Below are 9,165 nucleotides of genomic sequence, written 5' to 3' on the forward strand. Positions count from 1 at the left end.
CCTTGGGTATCAAAGCTCCACCGAGCTTCCCTCGCCTCTATTCAACTTACGTTAACTCGGATTGATTCCAGAGGGGTTTGCTTAAATTTTAACGAATTCCCGTTCGAAGGATTAGAAGCTGGTCTAGAAACAATCTAACTGGAGCCATCATGCTTTTTGTTTGCTAGAAATCAATAGGTTTGATTTGGTTGAGTCGGCCTTGATCTGTGTTTGCTTACCCTTCCAATTTAGAAAATTCTATTGTATGCCTGAACGTAAAAGAGACGCACTAGGTAGATTTGTTAAAGAGAAACCTAGTAGTTCGAAGCGTCTCGATTACCTTAATCTAGAAAGTCCGGCTTTTGAAGAGTCTGTTTTTGAACGTTCTTTGACTGAGGAGAGAATCCATGTTGCTCCGATAGCGCCAGAAATGGCAACTTTGAAAGCTTTGTTGAATCCAACTAGGACTACCCGTCCTTCGTGTATTAAGTTAGCTGAAACGGAGGCACCCTATGAACTGAAACCTGGGACCTTACAGATGCTCCCAATCTTTTTAGGGAAAGAAAATGAAAACCCTTATTACCATGTTAGGGATTTTGAGGAAATTTGTAGTACTCTAAGAATTAGAGGCTTAGATGATGATGCTTTGAAACTTAGGTTATTCCCATTTTCCCTGAAAGATAAGGCCAAGTCGTGGCTGTATAGTTTGGACTCCGAGTCAATTGAGACATATGAACAACTTACATCTGCCTTTTTCAATAAGTTTTTCCCTAGGCACAAAACATCGTCTATTAGGACGCAAATATGCACATTTTCACAACAAGAGGGAGAATCTTTATATAGGTATTTGGAAAGGTTCAATGATTTATTATCCCAGTGTCCTCATCATGGTTTAGAAAAGGTTAGGCTAGTTCAGATCCTTTATGAGGGTTTAGATTATTCCACAACGACCATGGTTGAGTCTCTATGCACTGGTGGATTTGAAAACCAAACTGTTGATGCGGCGATGGAATTTTTTAATGAAATCGCCGAAAAAACCCAGCAATGGGAAAATAGTAGGGCACCCCAGAAAACAATTCTTTTAAGTAGAGGAAACGTTAATAGGGTAGAAGGAGGCTATGAATCAGATGCCAAAATTGCTGCTATAGCAAAAAGGTTAGAAGCCTTAGAAGTGGGCCAGACTAGTGGTAGAGTGGAGCCTTTTTGGGAAGGCCAGAATATTGAAGAGCAGGCCAATGCTCTTTATAATAACACTAGATTTGATAACCGTCAAAAGATTGACCCATATTCAGAAACCTATAATCCTGGTTGGAGAAACCATCCGAACCTTTCGTGGTCTAAGGGCCAAAGTCAAGGTCAGTTTAGTAATTCTAATGCTCCCCCAGGTTTTGGCTATACTAAGAATCCTTCAGGACTAGCTCAGTTTCAGAATCAGTCAGATAAGAAAATCCTAAGTTTAGAGGAATCTCTCGCCTTGTTAACTCAGCAAACTGCAAAATTCCAGTTATCCGTAGAACAAGTCTACAAGCTAGTAACAGGATAGGACAAGAAAATAGTCAGGCTATTTCCGAGTTAAAAACCCAGGTTGGTCTGATAAGTGATTCTTTGAGAGAAAAAGGTAAGTTTCCTAGTCAAACACAACCCAACCCTAGAGGAGTTCATGAATTAGGTGCAAAACCATCGAATCAATTGAATGCTGTTAGAACCCTTAGAAGTGGTAGAGTTGTAGACAATAAGGTAACCATGCCCGATAGTGAACATACTGTAGTTCACCCCTCAGGATCTCACCTCTCAGGACCAGTAGCTGAAGAGACTGATAAAGTTTCTGATGATGTGAATTCGGTTCCTGAAAGGTCTGATTTTAGGCCTAGAGCCCCATTTCCTCAGCTATTAGTACCAACAAAGAAGGAATCGAACTTTAATGACATAGTGGAGGTTTTTAAGCAAGTTACCATAAACCTTCCCTTATTAGATGCAATTAGGCAAATTCCTGCTTATGCCAAGTTCCTTAAGGATATGTGTACGCGAAAGCGAAAACTTAGCGTCCATAAGAAAGCCTTTTTAGCTAGTCACGTAAGTTCAATCATTCAGAACACCACAACTCCAAAGTACAAAGACCCAGGTTCTCCTACCATTGCTTGCACAATAGGTAACTTCCGGGTAGAAAAAGCTTTACTTGACTTAGGAGCCAGTGTGAACTTACTGCCATTCCATGTATACTTACAGCTAGGACTTGGTGAAATGAAACCTACTCAGATGACACTGCAGTTAGCTGATAGGTCTGTTAAAATCCCTCGAGGTGTTATCGAGGATGTTCTTATTGAGGTCGACAAGTTTATTTATCCAGTGGATTTCGTGGTCCTAGATACCCAACCTGTCCCTGACCCAGAGAACCAGATACCTGTGATTTTAGGTCGCCCATTTTTAGCTACGTCTAATGCGATCATTAACTGTCGAAATGGTGTGATGAGTTTATCTTTTGGTAATATGACTATGGAGATGAACATTTTTAATGTCAGTAAGCAACCTCATGAGCTAGATGACACATGTGTTGAGGAGGTGAACATGATAGAAGCCTTAGTTCAGGAGTCATTACCAAACATCTTGTCTGAAGACCCATTAGAAAGTTGTCTATCCCATTTTGGTTTAGATTTTGACGACGATAGCACTATTGAACAGGTGAATGCTCTATTAGATTCTACCCCTGTGTTAGACACTGATAGATGGAAAGCTAGGTTCGAACCGTTACCAGTTTCTGAGACTACCCTAATTCCTTCTTTAGAAGAGCCCCCAAAGTTGGACCTTAAACCACTACCCGATACTCTAAAGTATGTGTTTTTAGGCCCATCTGAGACTTTACCTGTGATTGTAGCTTCCAATTTGGATAGTGATCAGGAAAGTAGGCTAGTAAATGTACTTCAAGACAATAAGGAAGCTTTAGGGTGGACTATAGCAGACATTAAGGGTATAAGTCCTACTGTGTGTATGCATCAGATTCATTTAGAGGAAGACTCCAAACCTTCTAGGGAGATGCAACGTCGACTGAACCCTAACATGAAAGAGGTAGTTCGAAAAGAGGTGCTTAAGTTGTTAGATGCGGGTATTATTTACCCAATTTCAGACAGTAAGTGGGTCAGCCCTGTTCAGGTTGTCCCCAAGAAATCAGGTATCACTGTAGTCCAGAATGATAATAATGAATTAATCCCAACCCGAGTGACCACGGGATGGCGTGTGTGTATTGACTATAGGAAATTGAACAAGGTCACAAGGAAGGATCACTTTCCCCTTCCTTTTATCGACCAAATGCTAGAGCGATTAGCTGGACATAGTCACTATTGCTTCTTAGATGGCTACTCCGGTTATAATCAGATCGTTATTGCCCCAGAAGACCAAGAGAAAACCACTTTTACCTGTCCCTTTGGTACCTTTGCGTATAGACGCATGCCTTTCGGGCTATGTAATGCCCCTGCAACTTTTCAGCGTTGTATGATGAGCATATTTTCTGATATGGTAGAACGGTTCTTAGAGGTCTTTATGGATGATTTTTCAGTGTTTGGTTCATCTTTCGATGAGTGCTTGCATCATTTGACATTAGTGTTGACTAGGTGTAAGGAAAAAAATTTAGTGCTTAATTGGGAAAAATGCCATTTCATGGTTAAATCAGGAATTGTATTAGGGCACATCGTCTCTTCAAAGGGTATAGAGGTAGACAAAGCCAAAGTTGACCTTATTAAGACTTTACAGGTCCCAAAAACCGTAAAAGATATTAGGTCATTCCTAGGGCATGCAGGTTTTTACCGTCGATTCATTAAGGATTTTAGCTTGATTTCTAGACCTCTTTGCAATTTGCTTGCAAAAGATGTTAAGTTTGTCTTTGATGATGCTTGTTTAGAGGCTTTTGAGAAGCTTAAAACTTTACTCACTACTGCCCCGATAGTCCAGGCACCTAACTGGAACCTACCCTTTGAGATTATGTGTGATTCTTCAGATTATGCTATAGGCGTCGTTTTAGGACAACGAGAAAACAAATTACTTCATGTGATTTATTATGCTAGCAAAACTCTGAATGATGCCCAAATGAACTACACAACTACCGAGAAGGAACTTTTAGCCATCGTGTTTGCCTTGGATAAGTTTAGGTCCTACCTATTAGGTTCTAAGATCATAATCTATACAGATCATGCTGCTTTGAAATACCTTTTATCTAAGAAGGATACCAAACCTAGATTGATTAGATGGATCCTATTGTTACAGGAATTTTCCCAGACATTAGAGACAAAAAGGGTGCAGAAAATGTAGTAGCAGATCACTTGTCTAGGCTAGTTGTTAGTTCCCCTAGTGATTCCCTTCCTATAAGGGATAGCTTTCCTGATGAACAATTGTTCTCTGTTTCCCAATCACCTTGGTATGCAAATATAGTGAATTATCTTGTTACTGGTCGAACCCCTCAACATTGGGGTAAGCAAGATCGTTCTAGGTTTTTAGCCGAGGTTAAGCATTTCTTTTGGGACGATCCTTATCTGTTTAAGTATTGTCCGGACCAGATTATTAGGAGATGTGTATCTGAGAGTGACCAGTCTAGTATTATCTCCTTTTGTCATGAACATGCATGTGGGGGTCATTTTAGTGCTAAGAAGACTGCTGCTAAGATTTTGCAGTGTGGATTTTACTGGCCTTCGTTGTTTAAAGATTCCCATAGTCATTGTGTTTCTTGTGAGCGTTGCCAGAAGTTAGGAACCATTTCCCGTAGAAATATGATGCCTTTGAACCCTATTTTAGTGATTGAGGTCTTTGATGTGTGGGGCATTGATTTTATGGGTCCATTTCCTATTTCGTTTGGTTATCTTTACATACTTGTCGTGTAGACTATGTGTCTAAGTGGGTTGAGGCGGTTCCGTGTAGAACGAATGACCACAGGGTCGTAGTCCAGTTTTTGAAAGAGAATATACTTACACGTTTTGGTACGCCGCGAGCTATAATTAGTGATGGAGGTTCACACTTTTGTAATAGACCGTTTCTCTTTTAATGAAACAATACGGTATTACCCATAAAGTAGCAACCCCATATCACCCTCAGACTAGTGGTCAGGTAGAGGTTTCCAATAGGGAAATTAAACGTATTCTAGAGAAAACAGTTAATCCAAATAGGAAAGACTGGTCGTCGAGGCTTACTGATGCCTTATGGGCTTACCGTACTGCGTTTAAGACACCCATTGGAATGTCACCTTATCGTTTAGTGTTTTGCAAGGCATGTCACCTGCCTGTATAGTTAAAGCATCGAGCCTACTGGGCTATTAAGAACTTAAAATTTTCACTCGACAAGGAAGGAGCTCAAAGAAAGCTCCATCTCAATGAGTTGGACGAGATTCGTAGAGATGCATACAATAGTGCTAAGGAGTATAAGAACAAAATGAAACTTGTGCATGATAGGAATATTTTACGAAAGTCATTTTCTGCAGGTCAAAAAGTTCTTTTGTATGACACTCGTTTGCATCTATTCCTCGGGAAGTTGCGCTCTCGGTGGACCGGTCCTTTTGTGGTCCGTACTGTTTTTCCTCATGACGTTGTTGAGATTGAGACACCAGATGGTACTAGTTCTTCGAAGGTTAACGGTCAGCGATTGAAGCCCTTTTTAGAGCCTTTTCCTATAGGTGATGTTGAGGAGGTCCCTCTGGAGGACCCTGTTTACCTTGATTGACCATCGAGGCGATTTTATATGTTGTATAATATTTTTGTAGGTTTTTGGTTACACTTCACCCAAGTACTATCTTTCCGACTTCTCTCTTTACTATTTTCTCATGTTACTTATATTTTTGGTATTGTTCTTTGATTATAAACATTGAAGACAATGTTAGATTTAAGTTTGGGGGTGGGGTAGAACTTTTTGTTACCTTTTCGTTGCAATAAATAAACTCCAGAGCCTAGAAATTTATCCCTATTAAGGATGACACTAACCAATCTAAGTGGATGGAAGCATTTTGGTTGTAGGAGTTGAGGAACCTATCAGACTAGATGGCAACATCTAAAGAGTCTATTCATAAAAGCACAAAGCTCAGGTGTTAGAAATAACATGATAGTTTCACCATATCTCGTTGAGTCCTTTTCACTTCTGTTTTTATTTTTTTTTGTTTTTAAACTATGTTTCTCTAAGTGATTAGGTGGGGATCACGATTCAAGTTGTTACCAATGCTAGGGTGAATTAGAGTGATTGAGATACAAAATAAAGAAGAAAAAAAAAAGAAAAAAAAAAAAGAAAAAAAGAAAAAGAGACCAGACCATCAGACCAACTGGAATAAATTCAATAAAGTCGACCACTGGAACCCTTGTGTATGCCAGTTGTGTTGACCTAGAGTTAGGATTATCAATCACTGGTTCCCTTGTCTATGCCAGTGTGTTGATATTAGTCAGACTAGTATCTCAGTCCATTAGGATAGGTTCATTTTGGCGGAGGCCTTCAGACAGATATTAGAAACACCGTTCACCTAGTAAACATCAAAACCATCTATGTTTTTCTATATCCATCTTCTTGATCTATCCATGTGATTAGTTTTGACTCCGGATATTGATGTCCATAGTGCGACTATATGAGTAGAGCTCTGTCACTTCATATGAATTTTAGTATGCTTGAGTGCAAACTCGTATACAACAATCGGAATTTCGCATCCGGGTACTTCCTCCTGTAGTCAATAAGTATGCCAACCAATGAGATTCTTTAGTGCCTTCTAAGGTTCTGTGTAGATAGCTAGGGTCTGGAGTCTAAAGGTTTTGTGGGTATACCTCTGGTAAGCCCTCCGGAGACAACACTCCGCCACTAGGGACACCTAGGGGTTTAAAGGCTTATTGCATACGCTAAATGCAATCGACGATGCCTGCGACAGTGAGTTAGGATTTTATTTCTATTTTATTTTTTCTCGAGGACTAGAAAATAATAGGTTTGGGGGTATTTGATAGACACATTTTTGTGTCTGATTTGTCTCGATTCTATATATTGTTAGGGCTCATTTTTGTACTGATTATGATGTTTTATTTATTTGTATGTATTTTTGGCTAATAAACATTTTTGGAAAAAATTGGCTCGAAAAGTTGTCGGAAAGCACCCAGAGGACATTTGCTATTCGGACTCTCACTTTGGATAAGGGGGAACCTAATTACTAAGGGGCATCCCATTTTCAGGCAGTTGTTAATCGCACCCCTACTCTGGATAAGGGGCAACCATCTTCAACATTCAAAAACCAGGATTTTGGCTTGGAAAAAAGTGCAGTTAAAGAACAGTTTTGGCAATCTTGATTTGGAGGAGTTTGAGGTCGATTAAACCTCTGGTATGCAGCATGTGGCATGTGGCCATGGAACAATTTTGGAATGCTGAAACCCTAATTAGCGCATATGGTATGCGGCATGTGGCCATGGAATAGAGGCGTTTGTGGCATGGCCACACCTGTGGCATGGCGGCATGGCCAAGGCTAGGATTTGGCGTCGTGGCTAAAGTTAGGGCTTGGCGGCATGGCCCAGGATAAAGTGGATCGTGGCATGTTGTGGACTATGACCAAAATTAGGGTTTCGGCTAACACTGCTGAGGCAAAAGTCTTGTTTCTATCATGAAATCCTAATTGGAGTCCGTTATAGCATTGGCCACGAACATAAAGTGGATTAGCACGTAGCGGCATCATTTGTGGCACATTGGCATGTTACTGCGGCAAAGTGGTATGTTGGCATGTTACTGCGGCAAAGCGGCATGTTGGCATGTCGATTAATATGTTGTTGTGGCAGCGCGCGTTTGGCTTGCCAGTTAGTATGGTGGCGTGGAAGGGTGCGTTTGTCCTTTAATGTATGGTGGCGAGTTTAGAGCGACTTGATTGGTCAAGAAAAGGGGCCGGGCAAAGATAAGGCGCGGCCACACCTCTAATGCTCGTGGAGCAATTTAAAGTGATCTAATTGGTCGGTAGGAATGAGAGGGTCCGGCCAAGCATGGGCGTGGCTGCACTTCTGTTGTGAGTGTGGCGACTTTAGGGCAACCTGATTGGTCGATGGAAATGGGGACGGCAAGTATGGGCCTAGCCACAATGTGCGCGTGGCTAATTTGAGGCGACCTGATTGGTCGAGGGAAATAGGGCCGGTTTAGGATGGGGCGTGGCCAATGGGAAGTGGCGCCAGTTGGCTTAAGGCATGGCCACGCCTCCCTTTGCTGCCGCAACTCCCCGTTTTCTGATTATGGGAAAGGTTTTGCACCTACTGATCCATGGCGGATTAATTTTCCTAGGCCTACTTTCGACAAACAAGGTCTGGTATATTTGCGCAAGGCGCAATAGTAGTTGATTGAATTCTATGTGTTGACACATAGTTCTTTAATTTCATTGCCAGAGAGCAACATGCTTTCTGATTGAATACCTTATGAAAAGACCTTATCCTTGATATTTGGAAATTCGTGCTACTCTACTGCGAGTGAACACAAATTTTCATGCCATATCAACATTACAGGTTCAACCGGGGAACATAGCATAGAAAACATTCAAAGAAACTTATATTAAGTGAATATAGGAAAGGCGCTGAAATTTACAGAACATGGGATGGTTGCTACATGTGCCAATATTTGCACTAGGTAGGTACTCAAATGCTTTGATTTCTTGGTAGTTTTTGTATCATTATGCTTTGATTTTGTTTGTTTTGAGTTTCTTAGGTGTTTGAGGTCATCTTAACCAAAAGGAAGTGGAACTAGCTCAAATCCGAGATTTCTTCGCATCACCTTGAAGAGGACGAAAAGACGAAGGCAACTGAGAACGGAATGAGTCTAGAGTTAAATTATTGAGAGAGACAAAGATTGACGCGCTGTTATTAATGTTGTCAGAAAGAACGAGCAAAGGAAGATACTGCAGCCTGTTTCGATAATGGTAGAAAGGGAGGATGGTCGCTGGGGTTGGCTGCAACTATTAAGAGATCGACAGTTCAAGGAGAATTACTATGCTGTTGGTTGTGAGTTCAATCTACAGTTATGAATGGTGGGAGTGATAGTTATTTGCTTCCGTTTCAGCTGTAGTTATCGATGCTGGTGGTGATCGTAGTTGTGACTGGAGAGGAGCAGTGGAGAATGTTTGGTGCAGATGATAACTATTAAGGATCGAGCAAGAGAGAGGAGAGCATAAACGCGGAAGCATACAAGATTACATTGATAATAATCTTGGTATGTCTTTCT

The 9,165-nt window shown here is 41.0% G+C and overlaps 1 pseudogene; it reads right to left on the reverse strand.

Moving 5' to 3' along the window:
• Nucleotides 1–773: 773 nt before the first annotated feature.
• Nucleotides 774–873, reverse strand: LOC113354678 (annotated as a pseudogene).
• Nucleotides 874–9,165: the final 8,292 nt, after the last annotated feature.

This window comes from Papaver somniferum, chromosome 2, assembly GCF_003573695.1.
Source record: "Papaver somniferum cultivar HN1 chromosome 2, ASM357369v1, whole genome shotgun sequence".
Taxonomy (NCBI): domain Eukaryota; kingdom Viridiplantae; phylum Streptophyta; class Magnoliopsida; order Ranunculales; family Papaveraceae; genus Papaver; species Papaver somniferum.